The following is a 21,638-nucleotide window of genomic DNA, read 5'->3' as shown; positions in this document are numbered from 1 at the left end:
TGACAAGGGTTAAATCGGTCGCTACAATATAACTCTCAATCAAACAATACTTATACGAGCACCCTATAACAAAGTACAATGGCAAATAAAGGTTCGGTCCACGAGGAACGAGAGTAATTGCAAATTAATCTTAAACCTAAGCTAGTTCGAAATCAATGGAAAATGGTGTTCTAAAATACTACTAATAAGATGGAATAAATCAATAAACTAAGACACTAGGGAGAACGGGAATTCACCAAAGTATCGGTAACTACGCAACAAGGAATCATAGGGACAAACGGGATATGCAAAGACTATATGTCTGATCAATATCGTGCGATAGGAAGAAAACGTGCAATACTAAGCTTGGATTTCTCATGCACTTAACATTACTCGATAGATAATCAAACCACATTCAATAATGAAATACTCCATTCACAATCTCTTGTTCAAATCAAGAATATCATGCAATCAAATTCAAGATTCTAGGTTAGCTACTCCTATTATAGTGAATTAACATGCAATCGCATATAATCAATTTAATCACAATCCGTTTATCAAAATCAATCCTTAATTACGTAGATTACCTAGGCCGGGTTTCAACCCGAAACCCTAGCTAGGAAACTACTCACACATATTCATAAACACAGCAATAATAGATTCCATAAACATCATAGATCTAAATATAAATTCTGATTAAGGAATAATAAAGCTAGATTAATAAACAAGAATGAATAATACCAATTGTATAAATGCGAATCAATGGAAAAGTTCATAACTTTGATATCCGTCGTCAATGAATAATACAAAGAATCTTCACAAATCTTGCTTCAAATCAATCCGAGAAACTAAAATCGCTAGAATAATCTTTAAGAAAACTAATGAATCTCTAATACCAAGAACGTTCTCCAGTAACTCTCTACAAAGGCTCTCAAAAACTATCTCTAAATCTGTCTAAAAAAGCCCCTTAAAGTCGGGCCTTATATACGTCTTCTAATTCGGAGAAGTCAAGCGCGCAGTCAACCCTGGATCAGCACGACCGTGCTAGCTTGTCAGTAGCTAAACCGAATTTCTTCTTCAATATGGCACGGCCGTGCAGCTGCCTGGCACGGCCGTGCTAAAAATGACACGGCCGTGCTGAATATGCTCTAGCACGGGGCTCATACTGAAGCTGACACGGGCACAGGCAACATCTGGCACGGCCGTGCTAATGGCTTGCACGGTCGTGCTGGTGCGTGGATACTGACACGGCCGTGCTATTGGCTTGCACGGGCGTGCTGCCTTGCCTGGGGCTGCTTGCTCATAGGCCAGCACGGGTGTGCCTATGGTAACACGGCTGTGCTGCCTATGCTATGTAATTAATGCACGACACTTGAACTTCCTTAACTCCTCGGACTTCAGTCAAGGCTAGCTCGATTACGCATCAAGGGCTCAAGATCCGACTAAACTCGGTTGATATTACCTGAAAACACATCAAAAATAAACCAAAAACCCGTGAAGCACGTAATATAGGGGACATAAGCATAACAAGGTAATAATCGGCCAAAACGGCCCCAAATATATCCAAAATCATCCTAATATATGCTCTAAAGCGCGCCCTAAAGTGCGCTTGTCAAAACCCCCCAAGCTACCCTTTTGCTAGCCCTCGAGCAAAAACCAAGGGAAACACACACAAGATCAAATAAACTATGCCATTGCATATAAATCAAATTAAGCACGGAATGAAGTCAATGGATCCTACTTAGAACAACCATGCACGGAATGAAAACTCACTCAAACATGCGACGAGACACACAATCCAAGGTATCGTTGATCAAAATGCAAACAAGACCTAAACCAAGCATAGAGAACAAAAAAGTCATGCTTCCCTCTAAACCCAACCAAACCGGCCACGTCCTCCCCTTTTGCTTCACATCACCACCCTAATTGGCTCCTCGTGATTCCTCGAAGGAACCGGAAAAAGTAATATTTTGAGGAAATAATAGGTATCCCGACATCTCAATCACGCATAATCTTTCCATAGGGTTGAAAAGCATCTCCCTCCACCGTTTGAAACCCAACACCTCTAAAGTCTAAGGGTCTTAAAGGGTTGTAATGTATTGGAAATGGGTAAGGTAGGTGAAAACAATTTAAAATGTGGGGTTAATTCCTAAATGAAGCGCAAGAATCACAATTCTCAAAAACAAAGGTTCAAAAGATGTAATTCACATTCCACAATCTCATTGATTTACATTCTTACACATCCCAAATTATCCATATAATACACACTCAAATGACCTTTTTCAAACTTCAAAACTTTATTTATGTGTCCTAGCCTTTTTCACAATTCGGACGGCTTTTCTCTTCTTCTTTTTTTCTTTTTAAATTCTTTTTCTCTTTTTTTTTTCTTTTTTTTTTTTAACAAAAAGACTTTCACATTACATATTTACAATTAGGCTCACTTTCACACTTGCTCAAACCAACTATCAATCATTATTTCTTGATTAGTAAACAATAAGCTCAACAAACCTATCTAGGTAAACGCTTCACAACTAAGGGTTGGTAAAATATTGGCCATCGGGTTTGTAACACGGTTAACCAAGAATGGAATTAAAGCTCAACATGGTTAGCAAGTAAGATGATGTAAAAAGAAAATCAATTTGTAACAAAAAAAAAGGAACAAAATAAGAAAAATGAAAAAGGTGCCCTCTTCCTCCCTTAAAAGTGTCAAGTCGGTCTCGGGAGCTACAAGTCAACACAAAGATCGAAAAATACGTAATCAAGGATCCAAATATGCCACTCAACAAGAATGATGAAGGCTAGAACAAATAAACCTCACGGGATCTAACAAATAAAGCAACTACCAATCAAGGGGATCAAATCCACAACCGGGAAGCGACTCAATCTTACCACAGTCCAAAGGCCTAGAGTTTCACATGACAAAAGTGTTCTATCCACCTACCCTTCGCCTAGACTCGTCTACATTGATCAACAATAGACTCAAACTGTGTATTCATCACTGGCTTAAGTGGAAATAGACATTCCATACACATTCATTCACATTTCGAATTCAACATGAACAATATTCCAAAATTTTGAAATTAGACAAGTTTATTATGATCCAAAAACATAGGAAAAGACTATGAGGCATATCATATAAGCTAAACCACACATCCTCATAAGCTTTTCCTATCTATCACATACATATGTACAACTAAGCTAACTAAATAAGTTGAAAGGCACATAACGAGGCGTAAAAATCACATAAAATCCCAATGGACAAACAAGTGATCGATTGATTCAACATCAACGATCACAGGTTCCTTAAAACCGATCAAACATCCTCGAACCATTCAACCTCTTCCTAAACTAAGCTATTCTAAGCACACAAAAAAGGGAAAAGATCTCACCAAATTTGCTTCCCGGGAGCTCCAATAAACGGCCATAGCATCGTTCTTCAAACTCATGCCACATCTCGAATGTTCCCAATCTGCAAAAAGGAAACACATATTAGCAAACAAGTTAAGGTTAGTCTAGGAAAGCAGTAAATCTTTTTGTATTTTTTTCTTTTTGTATTTTTTTTTTCGAAAGCAAATAAAAACTAAACTACCAAAAATCCAAATCCCTAAATACAAGTAAGCCCCCCCCCCCCAAGCTAGAATGTTTACACATCAAGGACTTACTATAGGAAGGAGAGGGAGGTAACTAAAGGGAAAGGGAAAGGGATCACGGGCTAGGCCCGCCCGAGCCATAAGGGAAACGGGAGGCCATATCATCAACACTGCTCCTCAGGTCTCTGAAGGCGGAGGTCATATCCTTGTTCGACCGGCGCAAACCCGCTACCTCGAGCCTCAAATCATCCATTTCTTGGCGAAGCCAAGCGAAGTCTTGTGCCGGGATCTGCTGGGCTGCATCCGGGCCACCCTCCTCGTCATCATCATCATCATCAGCATCATCATCTCCTTGGCCCCCGTGGGCCTGCTCATCCCCCTGGTGAGGCTGGGGACTGCTGTCTACATACTCCGTGCGCCCGTCCTCGTGCCAGGCGAAGTCGGGGTCGCAGATCCAATTGTCCTTGTTGTAAACCACCGTCCTCTCCGGATCGGGCAAGTAGGCGTATGGCTTGCCTGCGATAAGCCAAAAATAAAAATCCGGCTGGGCTGTCCCTTCAAGCCACTACATGGCTCTCAGGGTGCGCATATCAAGCCTCGTAGTACTTAGGAAAGCCTGCAAGTCAGAAAAATCAATCCCATTATATTGCGCAAGAATGGTGCTCATGCCACGGATAGTAATATCACCCCTCCCCGAGCTACACCGTCGAGGTGGTCTACTAACCACGCTCCCATGTCTAGACGCCCGTCCCCACGGGTGAGGTGCCAAATAAACTGTAGCTCCCTAATGTAGACTACACCCGAACTATCTCCTCTAGCAAAGATAGTAGAGGAGAAGGTCCTATGGGACAACCGAAGGGCGGGATTGACGATGGAAGTCGCCTTATCCCTACGGGGATCTCTATCCATCTTCCCCGTGATTTGCCGCCAAAACAACCCGGAGTTGTAATGTTTTGAGTGGCCATCCTTAGGACCATATTTCAGGTCGGATGTCCACCCAAAGGCGGCATTAACTTGGGCCACCAACATTTGAATGGTGCCCAAGTTCATCAGTTGAAAAGACAAGTACCGGGGTGAGTTATGCTCATCCCGGTGCACATACAATGAAGACAAAAATTCGAGGGTAAGCCTCTTGTAAGTGAGAGCATGCATGGTAAGGAAAGAATCGAAGTTGGTATATGAAAATAATTGAACCATGTCACTTTCGATCCCTAAAGCCCTAGCGGCTAAAGGGTCGTAGAACTTTGTAGGCCGGATCGGTCGGTAAAATAAGCCTACATATTTGTCCAAAAAGGACGGGTTATTAAAAACAATACCCATGCACCGTGGGTGGAGCCATGGATGAGGATGCATCGTCCCGACCCGGCCTCCTAGTCGATGTCTTTTGTTCTAGGCATGTTTGATTCAAAAAATTAAGCACAATATACCAATTAACAAGCAAGAAACTATCCTAGCATGCAATGTACTACCCTAACACTACTAATTCACCCAAACTTGCAACAATAAAGCACAATTCAACAACAAATATTCAATAAAACTAATGAAATTGGACAAAATTGCAAAAATCAATGAGTTTAAGAACGAATTCACCGAGGACTCCACGAAGTGGAGTTGTGTCGAGCTCAAAGAGGGCCGAATTTTGCTTCCAATCGCTTGAAAAATGCTCCAATGCAAGGGGGATGCCGAAATCTTGAAGAAGAATTGGGGAATTAGGGTTTGATTTGAGGTTTTGGGGGAGGAATTTGGGAGTTAGGGTTTGTTTAGAGAGAGAAAGGGTAGGAAAGAGTGTTAGAGAGTTGGGAAATAATGAGAGAGTTCGAGTGAAACTGTGTTTAAAAGAGCCGAAATATTGTCCGGAACCCGCGCTGCACGGCCGTGCTATAATTGGAACGGCCGTGTTGGCTTGGTAGGCTACTTTGCAAAATAGAATTTCAAATGGCACGGCCGTGCAATTTCTTGGCACGGCCATGCTGAATATGGCACGGCTATGTTAGCATGTCAGTAGGCTTTTTAGGTTTGGCACGGCCGTGTAGAATTTGGCACGGCCGTGCTGGATGCTGGCACGACCGTGCTAACTGCTGCAGTCTGCAGGCTTTCTTTTCCTTCAAAGCACGCATCACTCTCTTCATTCCGACTTCTAACCAATCTTCTACCTACACAAAAACACACAAGAGAACACAAAACTCACACAAATTAGGAGCTAAACCAACAAAAAAGTAAAGCAAAAGAAACTACTCTAGTAAAAGCAAGAAAATCGGGTTGCCTCTCGGAAGCACTAAGTTTAACGTCGATAGCTTGACGTGGTCACATTCAACTCTTGTGACCGCATTTGAACACATCTATCACACCAACATGGGCTCCCTCATAGTATGTCTTTAACCTTTGCCCATTAACCACGAAGGATTGCAACCCACTAGAATCATAAAGCTCAACCGCACCGGAAGGGAAAACATCTTTGACAGTGAAAGGACCCCTCCATCTAGACATCAACTTACCGGTGAAGAGCTTCATCCTAGAGTTATACAAGAGGAATTTTTCACCAACATTGAACACCTTCCGCTCTATCTTCCGGTCATGGAACTCCTTAGATCGGGACTTGTATAGGCTCGCACTGTCATATGCGTCCATCCGAAGCTCCTCCAACTCATGAAGGTCCAACATTCGTTGCTCTCCCGCGCTAGCTAGATCAAAATTTATCTTCTTGATAGCCCATTGAGCGCGGTGCTCTAGTTCGACCGGGAGGTGACATGCTTTCCCGTAGACCAAGCGGTATGGGGTGGTTCCTATTGGGGTCTTGAAAGCAGTCCGGTATGCCCAAAGTGCATCATCAAGCTTATCGGACCAATCTTTCCTATTCTTCGCCACTGTCTTCTCAAGGATGGACTTTATCTGTCGATTGGAGACTTCCACTTGCCCACTCGATTGAGGGTGATAGGTTGTCCCGAACCTTTGATGTACTCCATTCTTTCGAAGCATCCTTTGAAAGGCCCCATGCACAAAGTGTGACTCGTTGTCACTTATAACCGCTCTAGGAACCCTGAACCTTGGAAATATAATCTTCTTGAAGAGCTTCACTACCACTTTATGATCATTTGTTGGAGAGGCAATTGCTTCCACCCACTTAGACATGTAATCCACAGCCACAAGTATGTATTGGTTCCCACGGGAGGAAGGGAAGGGTCCCATGAAGTCTATGCCCCACACATCAAAGATCTGAAGTTCAAGTATGGGTTGTTGAGGCATTTCATTCTTCTTGGAAATGTTTCCACTTCTCAAATGCACACGAGTCCCTAAAGATATGGGGCCACCATAGCCCACATTGCAAAACCTTTTGGGTCGTTTTATTAGCCCCCATGTGACCTCCGCAAGGGTCGGAGTAGCACATTTTCAGCACACTATGAACTTCTTCCTCCGGAACGCACCTTCTTAGGAGACCATCTACACCCCTCTTGAACAAAATTGGATCATCCCATATGTAATGCCTTGCATCTCTCCTAATCTTCTTCCGTTGGTTCTTGGAGTAATCAGGGGGAAACTCCTCATAAGCCAAGTAGTTTACCATATCCGCAAACCATGGTAGAATCTTCTCCTTGAGGAGGTATAACACATCATCCTTCAACTTATCACAAATGGGCATCCCATCATCTTCTTGTTGCTCTCTCTCCATGCGCGAAAGGTGATCCGCAACCACATTCTCGGCTCCCTTCTTGTCCCGAATCTCCACATGAAATTGTTGTAAAGAGAAGACCCATCGGAGGAGGCGTGGTTTGGATTCCTTCTTCAAAATTAGGTACTTGATGGCTGCATGGTCGGTGTAGACAATCGTTTTGGAACCAATGAGGTAGTCCCAAAATTTCTCAAATGCATAAACAATGGCTAGGAACTCTTTCTCTGTGGTGGTGTAGTTCCTTTGTGCTTCATTTAAGGTCTTGGACATGTAATAGATCACGTGAAGCCTCTTCTCAACTCGTTACCCAAGAACACCTCCAATAGCCGTATCACTAGCATCGCACATCAACTCAAAAGGTAGATCCCACCGTGGTCCTTGCACAATCGGGGCCGAAATAAAAGCTTCCTTAAGTGTGTTAAAAGCTTATAAACACTCTTCATCGAACTTGAAGTCAACTTCCTTTTGCAATAAGGCATTCAAAGGCTTGGCTATAAGAGAGAAATCTTTTACGAATCGCCGGTAGAACCCCGCATGCCCTAGGAATTGTCTTACCCCTTTTGCATTGACCGGTGGTGGTAGCTTTGCTATAACTTCAACCTTTTCTTTGTCCACCTCTATGCCGGCATTTGAGATCTTGTGACCGAAGAAAAATACCTTCTTCAACCATGAAGTGACACTTCTCCCAGTTGAGGACTAAGTTCACCTTCTCACACCGTTGTAGGCACTTCCCCAAGTTCACTAGGCAATCATCAAAGGACGCGCCTCCAACAGAAAAATTATCCATGAAAACCTCCATCTCGGCCTCTAACATGTCCCCAAAAATGCTCATCATACACCGTTGAAAGGTGCCCGGTGCATTGCAAAGTCCAAAAGGCATTCTCCTGTAGGCAAAAGTACCATATGGACAAGTAAAAGTCGTCTTCTCTTGGTCTTTATTTGGAAAAACCCCGAATAACCATCAAGAAAGCAATAATACTTGTGCCTAGTTAGTATTTCGAGCATTTGATCAATAAAAGGGAGGGGAAAATGGTCCTTTTTGGTAGATGCGTTTAGATGTCTATAGTCTATGCACATCCGCCAACCAGTTACCGTTCTAGTTGAGATGAGCTCACCATTCTCATTCTCAACTACAGTCATTCCCCCCTTCTTAGGGACAACATGCATAGGGGAAACCCATCTAGAGCTTGAAATGGGGAAGATAATACCTGCATCAAAGAGTTTGGTGATCTCTTTCTTCACCACCTCCCCCATTTGAGGATTGAGTTTCCTCTGCCTCTCAATAGAAGGCCTCACACCATCCTCGAGAGTTATGTGATGCATACATATAGCGGGGCTAATACCCTTGAGGTTATTAATGGTATAGCCTATGGAACTTTTATGCTCTCTCAATACATCACACAACTTCCGAGTTTTATCCGCATCTAAAGAAGAATTCACAATGACAGGATAAGTTGAATTAGGATCAAGAAATTCGTACCTTAGATGTGATGGTAGAGGTTTCAATTCTACCTTAGGGGCCTCATTTACCTCTTTTGTGGTGGCCATAGCAAGTGCATACATGGGTGTAATTTCCTTAAAACCGTCATCACCATCATCTTCCTCTAGCATTTGCTCCTCTATGTACCTGCTCTCATCGGTATCACTTGGCTCAAGATCATGGTTAGTAGAAAGCAATAGTGTATGCATACTAGAGATAATCGAATCAATAGTGTCAATCATCATGCAGTTTTCGGAAGTAGACAAAGGATATTGCATGCTTTTGTTCAGATCAAATTCAAGGACCTCCTCTCCTACCTTTAAAGAAATCTTGGCACTCTTCACATCAATGAGAGCACCAGAGGTAGCTAGGAAAGGTCGCCCAAGAATAATAGGTATATGATTATCTTCATCCATTTCCAAAACTACAAAATCCACAGGTATCACAAATTTCCCAACCCGTAGGGGAACATATTCTACCTTACCCTTAGGAAATTTGATCGAACGATCAGCTAACTGTACGATAATGTTGGTAGGAAGAAGTTCTCCTACCCCTAATCTTTGATATACAGAATATGGCATAAGACTAACAGTAGCCCCAAGATCACATAATGCATTATCAATTTTCATTTTATTAATAGCACAAGGGATTGAGAAATTACCCGGATCTCCCAATTTGGTAGGCATCTTGTTCATGATGATTGCACTACAATTCGCGGTGAGGTTAACAGTTTCCACCCCATCACAATTCCTCCTGCCACTCAAAATATCTTTCAAAAACCTAGCATAGTTAGGCATTTGTTTTATAGCATCGGTGAATGGTATGGAAAGGTGAATTTGCTTTAAAGTCTCTAAAAACTTACCAAATTGAACATCCAACTTATGTCTCACAAACTTATGGGGATAAGGAAGTTTTTGCAATAGATTAGGTTCTTTGACTTGTGTTACTTCCTTTTCTTTTAGGACCTCAATAGTTTTATCATTCTCTCCGGTCCTCTCCTCCTCACTCTCTATAACAGTATCAGTGGTAGGTGTAGTCACAGATTGACTCCTAGGCGGTACTACTTCATCGCTCCCCCTCAATGTCTTTCCACTCCTAGTGGTGATAGCATTTACAGAAATTTTAGGGTCAATACCTTGAGGCGGGAGTTTTGACACTCCAACCCCATCCTTTATAGCACTAGCCAACTGAGAAATCTAGGTTTCAAGCATTTTATTATGTGTCATCACTTCATTACACTTTTTGTCACTGGTGGCCATGAAAGTGTTGAACATTTTGGTCTGTGCTTCCATCATCTCCTCCAAACTAGTCCTTTGCGATGGTCCTTGAGCATTATAGTTGTCATTAAAGGCTCGGGAACCACGCGCATTAGACTGTTGGGGATTTTGATTTTAGAAGTTGTTCCTGTTACCATTGTTATTCCAGTTTCCCCTGTTATTGGCATTCATGTTCTGATTGTATTGCCCTTGATTACCTGCATTTTGTTGGTAATTATTCTGATTACCAAAATTACCATGTTGATTATAGGACCCTTGGGGATTTTGGTCCCTTTGGTTCCTGTTTTCCCATTGGTTTTGTTGTTGGTAGTCAAAATTATTACCCTGTCGATTATAATTGTTCCCTCTTTGATTAGGTGGTAAATATCTGTTATTGTCATTCCTAGATCTATTATCATAAGAAAAGGCATTGACTTGTTCATTATCACACTCATTACCATCATTATAGTTAGATTGAAATTGGGAATCTACGTTGCAGGCAAAGGTATCATGGTCATAAGACCCACAGTTTTCACAGAATATACATCCAGCAGGCATATTATTAGAGTTAGAGTGCATACCTGCTCCCTTAGAATGGGATGGAAGATTTTGATGCGGTGGAGCATCGAGCTTCTCTTTGATAATTGACATTTCCTTACCTAGATTTGCAATTTGCGATGTCAAATTCCCGATTGCATTAAGGTGGTCTACCGAATAGACCGCTCCTCCACTCTTGCTCGTGGCCTCTCGCTCTCCATCTTTCCAATCCATGTGGTGTCGTACCACATCTTCTATGATATCAATGACCTCCTCTTCGGTCTTGTTCATAATAGGGTCACCTGCTCCTGCATCCAAACTGGTCTTACCTTGAGGACTCAATCCTCCAAATAAAATCTGTAGAACTTGGTATGTTACGATTTCGTGGTGTGGGCACTCTCTTTGGTACTCCTTGTACCTTTCCCATGCTTCGTAGATTGACTCCCCACTCCTTTGCCGAAATCCCTGGATCAAAGCTCTAGCATCGGTCGTCTTCTTTTGGGAATAAAATCTTCCCAAGAATGCTGTCGTGACATCATCCCAAGTGTGTAGAGAGTTCGACTTCACCTCCTTCTCTAACCAATCGAGAGCTCTCCCAATAAGTGAAAAGGGGAAAAGCTTCAATCTCACGAACTCTTGATTCACCCCATTAACCTTGATGGTATTGCAGTACTTCTCAAATTCGTTCAAATGAGCCAAAGGGCTCTCATGCTTGGCACCACTAAACTGCCTTCTCTCGATGAGGGTGATCATAGCCGGCCGGATCTCGAAATCATTGGCCTCAGTAGTGGGTGGAGCAATCCCACTTGAAGTTCTATACGCCCCGAGAGTTCCCAACTCCTTAAGGGGTCGTGGTGCTGGCCGATTAGGTTGGCGCTGATTATTCATATCCGTTATTGGAATTGGTTGTTTGTCTGGCTCGGTCTCCTTTCCGTGAGAGTTTGATGACTTCGATCGGGACTTGAGGTTGCTTCTCAAAGTTCTTTCGATTTCTAGATCGAAGGGTATTAATTCTCTCTGTTTAGACCTGCGCATACATACTAACCAAACCAATTAAATAGTAGGGCTACAAGTGTAGCCAAAAGGGAAAAATCTTTTTGTGTTTTTTTTTTTATGTTGAACTAGACTCAAGAAATCAAAAAGCAATTAACAAACATCGTTCCTCGGCAACGGCGCCATTTTGACAAGGGTTAAATCGGTCACTACAATCTAACTCTCAATCAAACAATACTTATACGAACACCCTATAACCAAGTACAATGGCAAATAAAGGTTCGGTCCACGAGGAACGAGAGTAATTGCAAATCAATCTTAAACCTAAGCTAGTTCGAAATCAATGGAAAATGGTGTTCTAAAATACTACTAATAAGATGGAATAAATCAATAAACTAAGACACTAGGGAGAACGGGAATTCACCAAACCATCGGTAACTACGCAACAAGGAATCATAGAGACAAACGGGATATGCAAAGACTATATGTCTGATCAATATCGTGCGATAGGAAGACATCGGGCAATACTAAGCTTGGATTTCTCATGCACTTAACATTACTCGATACATAATCAAACCACATTCAATAATGAAATACTCCATTCACAATCTCTTGTTCAAATCAAGAATATCATGCAATCAAATTCAAGATTCTAGGTTAGCTACTCCTATTATAGTGAATTAACATGCAATCGCATATAATCAATTTAATCACAATCCGTTTATCAAAATCAATCCTTAATTACGTAGATTACGTAGGCCGGGTTTCATCCCGAAACCCTAGCTAGGAAACTACTCACACATATTCATAATCACATCAATAATAGATTCCATAAACATCATAGATCTAAATATAAATTCTGATTAAGGAATAATAAAGCTAGATTAATAAACAAGAATGAATAATACCAATTGTATTGATGCAAATCAATGGAAAAGTTTAGAACTTTGATATCCGTCGTCAATGAATAATACAAAGAATCTTCACAAATCTTGCTTCAAATCAATCCGAGAAACTAAAATCGCTAGAATAATCTTTAAGAAAACTAATGAATCTCTAATACCAAGAACGTTCTCCAATAACTTTCTACAAAGGCTCTCAAAAACTAACTCTAAATCTGTCTAAAAACGCCCCTTAAAGTCGGGCCTTATATACGTCTTCTAATTAGGAGAAGTCAAGCGCCCAGTCAATCCTGGATCAGCACGGCCGTGCTATATTTGGCACGGCCGTGCTAGCTTGTCAATAGCTAAACCGGATTTCTTCTTCAATTTGGCACGGCCGTGTTATATTTTGCACGGCCGTGCTGAATATGCTCTAGCACGGGGCTCATACTGAAGATGACACGGGCACGGGCAACATCTGGTACGGCCGTGCTAATGGCTTGCACGGGCGTGCTGCCTTGCTTGGGGCTGCTTGTTCATAGGCCAGCACGGGTGTGCCTATGGTAACACGGCCGTGCTGCCTGTGCTATGTAATCAATGCACGGCACTTGAACTTCCTTAACTCCTCGGACTTCAGTCAAGGCTAGCTCAATTACGCATCAAGGGCTCGGGATCCGACTAAACTCGGTTGATATTACCTGAAAACACATCAAAAACAAACCAAAAACCCGTGAAGCATGTAATATAAGGGACATAAGCATAACAAGGTAATAATCGGCTAAAACGGCCCCAAATACATCCAAAATCATCCTAATATATGCTCTAAAGCGGTCCCTAAAGTGTGCTTGTCACTTACTCACTCAGACGTATTCTAACTTGCTATTGTGTCCTACATAGAGACAGAGTAGGTCGGATTGGGAGATGAACAAGATGAATCCCAGTACCTAGAGGCGGCTCCCCCAGTCTTAAACTTAGCCGTACCAGGGGACCGGCTGACCTCTAAACGTGGTGTGCCAGGTGTGTGGATGGTGGGTCCATTTACTTTTAAAGCAAAAGAAAGAAAAAAGAGAAACAAAAATACATGAAAGAGCTGAAGGGGGTAAAGACGATACCTCAAAAGTAAGCTGAAAGTTTAAAGAGTGTTGACCGGCTGGTAAAGCAGACGGAATTCAATGGATGGCTTGCTAGAGGTACAGGCGTTTGACCAACCGTGTGTACCGTCTGAGAAGAGCTAGTATTTTGAAACCTGAACTAGCTAGAGCAGAAATGGGAAATCCGTGTGTGCCTTTGGAAATGATGGCGATTGCTCGCAAACCACTCAAGCGGTGCTAACCGGCTAACCTAGAAGAAAAGCCGGATGAGCAGGGAGAAGATAGACGGTTGTATAAGCAACGACAGCCGGGATCAGAGCTCTCTTTTTCTCTTAAGAAAATTCTATGAAAATTTGCAAAAGTATGGAATGAAAGGAGGAAGGTTCCTATTTCTAAGGAAACTCAGAAGGGAACTGTCGTCTCCTCATTTAAAATTTGAATTCAAAAAAAATATGGAGAGAAGGAGACGAACCGTCACCTTCCGAGAGCGTGACACGTGTCACAAGTGCAACGTGGCAAAAAACGTCACACTTGTGAGGGGCAAATGTTTGAGGTAAAATTACCCATGCCACGTGGTCCAATGGGGTGCTGACACGTGTCAGCCCAGAGAGACCCAATGGGATCCACTCTACTGCTGACACGTGGCCCTGTAACCCTAATAGGGGAACTGATCTCCTTCTACTATAAATGGAGGACAGTCCTCATTTATTGCACAGTCAGAAATACAAACACCAATACTGAGCAATATTAATTGCAGAATCTCCCGAAACCCAAGAGACTATTTACTTTCCGTATTCTTACTTAGTCAAACGTATTCTAACTTGCTATTCTGTCCTGCACAGAGACAGACACGGTCAGATTGGGAGATGAACAAGGTTAATTCCAGTACCGAGAGGCGGCTCCCCCAGTCTTAGACTTAGCCGTACCAGGGGACCGGCTGACCTCTAAATCGTGGTGTGCCGGGTGTGTGGTTGGTGAGCCATTTACTTTTAAAGCCAAAGAAAGAAAAAAGAGAAACAAAAATACGTGAAAGAGCAGAAGGGGGTAGATACGGTACCTCAAAAGTAAGCTGAAAGTTTAAAGAGTGTTGACCGGCTAGTAAAGCAGACAGAATTCAATGGATGGCTTGCTAGAGGTACAGGCGTTTGACCAACCGTATATAGCCTTAGAGAAGAGCAAGTATTTTGAAACCTGAACTAGCTAGAGCACAAATGGGAAATCCGTGTGTGCCTTTGGAAATGATGGCGATTGCTCGCAAACCCCACAAGCAGTGCTAACCGGCTAACTCAGACGAAAAGCCGGATAAGCAATGAGAAGACAGACGGTTGTATAAGCAACGACAGCCGGGATCAAAGCTCTCTTTTTCTCTCAATAAAATTCTATCAAAATTTGCAAAAGTATGGAATGAGAGGAGGGGGGTTCCTTTTTATAAAGAAACTCAGAAGGGGAACTGTCGCCTCGTTATTTCAAATTTGAATTCGAAAAAAAAAATACGGAGAGAAGTAGACGAACCGTCACCTTTCCATAGCGTGACATGTGTCACAGGTGCAACGTGGCAAACCACGTCACACCTGTGAGGGGAAAATGTTTGAGGTAAAATTACCCATGCCACGTGGCCCAATGGGGGGTGCTGACACGTGTCAGCCCCAGAGAGACCTAATGGGATCCACTCTCCTGCTGACACGTGGCCCCGTAACCCTTATAGGGGAACTAATCTCCTTCTATTATAAATGGAGGACAGTCCTCATTTATTGCACAATCATAAATACAAACACCAAAACAGAGCAATATTAATTGTAGAATCTCCCAGAATCTGAGAGACTATTTACTTTCCGCATTCTTACTCATTCAGACGTATTCTAACTTACCATTGTATCCTGCACAGAGACAGAAACGGTCTAATTGGGAGATGAACAAGGTGAATCCTAGTACCCAGAGGCGGTTCCCCCTCACTTAGACCCAGCCAAAGAAAGAAAAAAGAGAAACAAAAATACATGAAAAAGCTGAAGGGGGTAAAGACGGTACCTAAAAAGTAAGCTGAAAGTTTAAAGAGTGTTGACTGGCTGGTAAAGCAGACGGAATTTAATGGATGGCTTGCTAGAGGTACAGGCGTTTGACCAACCGTATGTACCCTCTAAGAAGAGAAAGTATTTTTAAACCTGAACTAGCTAGAGCACAAATGGGAAATCCGTGTGTGCCTTAGGAAATGATGGCGATTGCTCGCAAACCCCTCAAGCGGTGCTAACTGGCTAACTCAGACGAAAATCCGGATGAGCAGGGAGAAAACAGACGGTTGTATAAGCAACGACAGCCGGGATCAGAGCTCTCTTTTTCTCCTAAGAAAATGCTCTCAAAATTTGTAAAAGTGTGGAGTGAGAGGAGGGGGGTTCCTATTTATAAGGAAACTCAGAAAGCGAACCGTCGCCTCCTCATTTCAAATTTGAATTCAAAAAAAAAAAAATTGGAGAAAAGGAGACGAACCGTCACCTTTCTAGAGCGTGACACGTGTCACTGATAGGCGGTCGCACACGTAGCTAAAATAACTTAACTAATCCTCCAAACTATGTAGTAGGACAAGTCAGGGTCGATCCCACAGAGACTATGGTTCACCTAAAATTATCTAAACTCAAGTTATTACTAAGCAAGAATCAACAATGGTGGAATAAACTATTAACTAAAATATGGAAAACTTGAAATAATCAATCGAATATGATAAATCAAATAACTAAAACATCCAAGATCAAGTATCACCACAATTACGATTGATGCAATTATATTTCTACCCTAGATCTTGGAATAAAGAAACTACTCACTCATAATGAAATAAACAGTAACAAAAATAATTAAAGAAAACATAATTAAGAAATAAAAGATGAAAAGAAAATACCGAATCTTTGATTAAATGGAGAATTGAAAGTAGAAATCTTAAATCTTGAATCTTGAATTACAAAAGCTAAAGCAAAATAATGGAGAGTACTAGGTTTTAACAATGTAAAACTAGACTAATAAAAACTTAATTATCAAATAAAACAATACTTAGTGTATTTATACTCCTAGAAAGATAATAAAACGCTCAAAAGACATGGCGCATAATTCTCCCAAAAGGCACGGACGTGCCTCAGATCGAGTGCTCAAAACCTTGTCTTCTGACTTCCAGGCACGGACGTGCCTGTGCTGGGCAAGGACGTGCCTCCCCTGCACCCTGATAGTAGCAGCAAGCACGGACGTGCCTCTTGACGAGTGTAATTCTGCAGTCTTGGGCACATACGTGGCCCTGCTACGCACGGACATGCCTAATGTCAAAGCTCAGAGTTGTGTAAACTAACTTGGAGGCACGGACGTGCCTCTGCTAGGCACGGACGTGCCTCTTCTAGGCACGGACGTGCCTCACTCCAAAAGTCCCTAAATAGCTCGTTCTTCAATCAACAAGCCTCGTAAAGGTTCGTGGGCCTCGGTTTAGCTTCGTGACTTCGTAAAATATCCAATTTAGCTCCGTTAATCCTGAAATACATCAAAAACAACGAAACTACCCATAAAAGTATCGAATCATCTAAACTAAACCAAATTACACCAAAATAGACTAAAGCACTCGACTAAGCTAATAAAACCAACTAAAAAAAAGCTAACAAATATGCACAAAACACGACATATTAGTCACAAGTGCCACGTGGCAAGCCACGTCAAACCTGTGAGGGGCACGCCACGTCATACCTGTGAGGGGCAAATGTTTGGGGTAAAATTACCCATGCCACGTGGCCCAATAGGGTGCTAACACGTGTCAGCCCCAGAGAGGCCCAATGGGATCCACTCTCCTGCTGACACGTGGCCCCGTAACCCTAATAGGGGAACTGATCTCCTTCTACTTTAAATAGAAGAAAGTCCTCATTTATTACACAGTCATAAATACAAACACCAATACCGAGCAATATTAATTGCAGAATCTCCCGGAATCAGAGAGACTATTTACTTTCCGCATTCTTACTCACTCAGACGTATTCTAACTTGCCATTGTGTCCTGCACAGAGACAGAGACGGTCGGATTGGAAGATGAACAAGGTGAATCCCAGTACCAAGAGGCGGCTCCCCCAGTCCTAGACTCAGCCGTACCACGGGACTGGCTAACCTCTAAATCGTGGTGTGTCGGGTGTATGGTTGGTCAATCCATTTACTTTTAAAGCCAAAGAAAGAAAAAAGAGAAACAAAAATGCATGAAAGAGCTAAAGGGGGTAGAGACGGTACCTTAAAAGTAAGCTGAAAGTTTAAAGAGTGTTGACCGGCTGGTAAAGAAGACAGAATTCAATGGATGGCTTGCTAAAGGTACAGGCGTTTGACCAACCGTATGTACCCTCTCAAAAGAGCAAGTATTTTGAAACCTGAACTAGCTAGATCACAAACGGGATATCCGTTTGTGCCTTTGGAAATGATGGCAATTGCTCGCAAACCCCTTAAGCGGTGCTAACCGCCTAACTCAGATGAAAAGTCGGATGAGCAGGGAGATGACAAACATTTGTATAAGCAACAACAACAAGGATCAGAGCTCTCTTTTCTCTGAAGAAAATTCTCTCAACATTTCCAAAAGTGTGGAATAAGTGGATGGAGGTTCCTATTTATAAGGATACTCAGAAGGCGAGCCGTCGCCTCCTCATTTCAAATTTGAATTCAAAAAAAAAATAAAAATTAGAGGAAAGGAGACGAACCGTCACCTTCCCAGAGCGTGACACATGTCACAGCTGCCATGTGGCAAGCCACGTCACACCTGTGAGAGGCAAATGTTAGGGGTGAAATTACCCATGCCACGTGGCCCAATGGGGTGCTGACACATGTCAGCCCTAGAGGTCCAATGGGATCTACTCTCCTACTAACACGTGGCCCCGTAATCCTAATCGGGGAACTGATCTCCTTCTACATTAAATAGAGGAAAACCATCATTTATTGCACAGTCATAAATACAAACACCAATACCGAGCAATATTAATTGCAAATCTCCCAGAATCCAAGAGACTATTTACTATCTGCATTCTTACTCACTCAGACGTATTCTAACTTGCCATTGTGTCTTGCACAGAGAAAGAGACGGTCGGATTGGGTGATGAACAAGGTGAATCCCAGTACTCAGAGGCGGTTCCCCCAGTCTTAGACTCAGCCGTTCCAGGGGTCCGGCTGACCAATAAATCGTGGTCTGCCGGATGTGTGGTTGGTGAGTCCATTTACTTTTAAAGCCAAAGAAAGAAAAAAGTGAAACAAAAATACATGAAAGAGCAGAAGGGGGTAGAGACGGTACCTCAAAAGCAAGCTGAAAGTTTAAAGAGTGTTGACCGGATGGTAAAGCAAACGAAATTCAATGGATGGCTTGCTAGAGGTATAGGCATTTGACTAACCGATTGTACCCTCTAAGAATAGCAAGTATTTTGAAACCTGAACTAGCTAGTGCACAAACGGGAAATCCGTGTGTGCCTTTAAAAATGATGGCGATTGCTCGCACACCCCGCTAGCGGTGCTAACCGGCTAACTCAGAGTAAAAGTCGGATGAGCAGGGAGAAGACAGATGGTTATATAAGCAACGACAGCCGGGATCAGAGCTCTCGTTTTCTCTAAAGAAAATTCTCTCAAAATTTGCAAAAGTGTGGAGTGAAAGGTGGGGGGTTCCTATTTATAAGGAAACTCAGAAGGCGAACCGTCGCCTCCTCATTTCAAATGTGAATTATAAAAAATAAAAAAAACTTGGAGAGAAGGAGACGAAGCATCACCTTCCCAGAGCGAGACACGTGTCACAGGTGCTACGTGGCAAGCCACGTCACACCTGTGAGGGCAAATGTTTGGGGTAAAATTACCAAAGCACGTGGCCCAATAGGGCGCTGACACGTGTCAGCCCTATAGAGGCCCATTGGGATCCACTCTCCTTCTGACATGTAGCCCGGTAACCCTGATAAGGGAACTGACCTCCTTCTACTAGAAATAGAGGAAAGTCTTCATTTATGGCAAAGTCATAAATACAAACACCAATACCGAGCAATATTAATTGCAAAATATCCCGGAATCCGAGACACTATTTACTTTCCGCATTCTTACTCACTCAGACGTATTCTATCTTGCCATTGTGTTCTGCACAGAGACTGAGACGGTCTGATTGGGAGATGAACAAGGTAAATCCCAGTACTTAGAGGCGGCTCCCCAAGTCTTAGGCTCAGCCGTACCAGGGGACCGGCTGACCTCTAAATTGTGGTGTGCCGAGTGTGTGGTTGGTTAGTCTACTTACTTTAAAAGCCAAAGAAAGAAAAAAGAGAAACAAAAATATATGAAAGAGCTGAAGGGGGTGGAGACGGTACCTCAAAAGAAACCTGAAAGTTTAAAGAGTGTTGATCGGCTGGTAAAGGAGACAGAATTCAATGGATGACTTGCTAAAGGTACAGGCGTTTGACCAACCGTATGTACCCTCTGAGAAGAGCAAGTATTTTGAAACCTGAACTAGCTAGAGGTCAAACGGGAAATCCGTGTGTGCCTTTGGAAATGATGGAGATTGCTCGCAAACCCCTCAAGTAGTGCTAACCGGCTAACCCAGACGAAAAGCCGGATGAGCTGGAAGAAGACAGACGGTTATATAAGCAACGACAGCCGCGATCAGAGCTCTCTTTTTCTCTTTAGAAAATTCTCTCAAAATTTGCAAAAGTGTGGAATGAGAGGAGGGGGGTTCCAATTTATAAGGAAACTCAGAAGGCGAACCGTCGCCTCCTCATTTTAAATTTGAATTCAAAAAAAAAATGGAGAAAAGGAGATGAACCGTCACCTTCCCATAGCGTGACACGTGTCACAAGTGCAACGTGGCAAGCCACATCATACCTGTGAGGGGCAAATTTTTGAGGTAAAATTACCCATGCCACGTGGCCAAATGGGGTGCAAACAAGTGTTAATCACAGAGAGGCCCAATGGGATCCACTCTCCTGCTGACACATGGCCCCGTAACCCTAATAGGGGAACTAATCTCCTTCTACTATAAATAGAGGAAAGTCTTCATTTATTGCACATTCATAAATATAAACACCAATACCGAGCAAGATTAATTGCAGAATCTCCCGGAATCCGAGAGACTATTTACTTTCCGCATTCTTACCCACTCAAGGGAATTCTATCTTGCCATTGTGTCCTGCACAGAGATAGAGACGGTCGAATTGGGAAATGAACAAGGTGAATCCCAGTACTCAGAGGCGGCTCCCCTAGTCTTAGACTCAGCCGTACCAGGCGACCTGCTGACCTCTAAATCGTGGTGTGCCGGGTGTGTGGTTGGTGAGTCCATTTATTTTTAAAGCCAAAGAAAGAAAAACGAGAAACAAAAATACATGAAAGAGCTGAAGGGGGTATAGACGGCACCTCAAAAGTAAGCTGAAAAATTAAAGAGTGTTGATCGGCTTGTAAAGCAGACGAAATTAAATGGATGGCTTGCTAGAGGTACAGGCGTTTGACCAACCGTATGTACCCTCTGAGAAGAGCAAGTATTTTGAAACCTGAACTAGCTAGATGACAAACGGGAAATCTGTGTGTGCCTTTGGAAATGGTAGCGATTGCTCTGAAACCCCTCAAGCGGTGCTAACCGGCTAACTCAGACGAAAAGCCGGATGAGCAGGGAAAAGACAGACGGTTGTTTAAGCAACGACAGCCAGGATCAGAGCTCTGTTTTTCTCTCTAGAAAATTCTCTCAAAATTTGCAAAAGTGTGGAATGAGTGGAGGGGGGTTCCTATTCATAAGAAAACTCAGAAGGCGAACCGTCGCCTCCTCATTTAAAATTTGAATTCAAAAAAAAAAAAAAAAAAAAAGTCGGAGGGAAGGAGATGAAGCTTCACCTTCCTATAGCGTGACACGTGCCACAGGTGCCCAATAGGGTGCTGACACGTGTCAGCCTCCTAGAGAGGCTTAATGGGATCCACTCTCCTGCTTACACGTGGCCCTGTAACCCTAATAGGGGAACTGATCTCCTTCTACAATAAACGGAGGAAAATCCTCATTTATTGCACAGTCATGAATACAAACACCAATATCGAATAATATTAATTGCAGAATCTCCCGGAATACGAGAGACTATTTACTTTCTACATTCTTACTCACTTAAACGTATTCGAACTTGCCATTGTGTCCTGCACAGAGACAGAGACGGTCGGATTGGGAGATGAA

The sequence above is a fragment of the Chenopodium quinoa genome, unplaced genomic scaffold (genome assembly GCF_001683475.1).
Source record: "Chenopodium quinoa cultivar QQ74 unplaced genomic scaffold, ASM168347v1, whole genome shotgun sequence".
Taxonomy (NCBI): domain Eukaryota; kingdom Viridiplantae; phylum Streptophyta; class Magnoliopsida; order Caryophyllales; family Amaranthaceae; genus Chenopodium; species Chenopodium quinoa.
The sequence above is the reverse complement of the archived record's forward strand: the minus strand, read 5'-3'. Positions refer to the sequence as shown.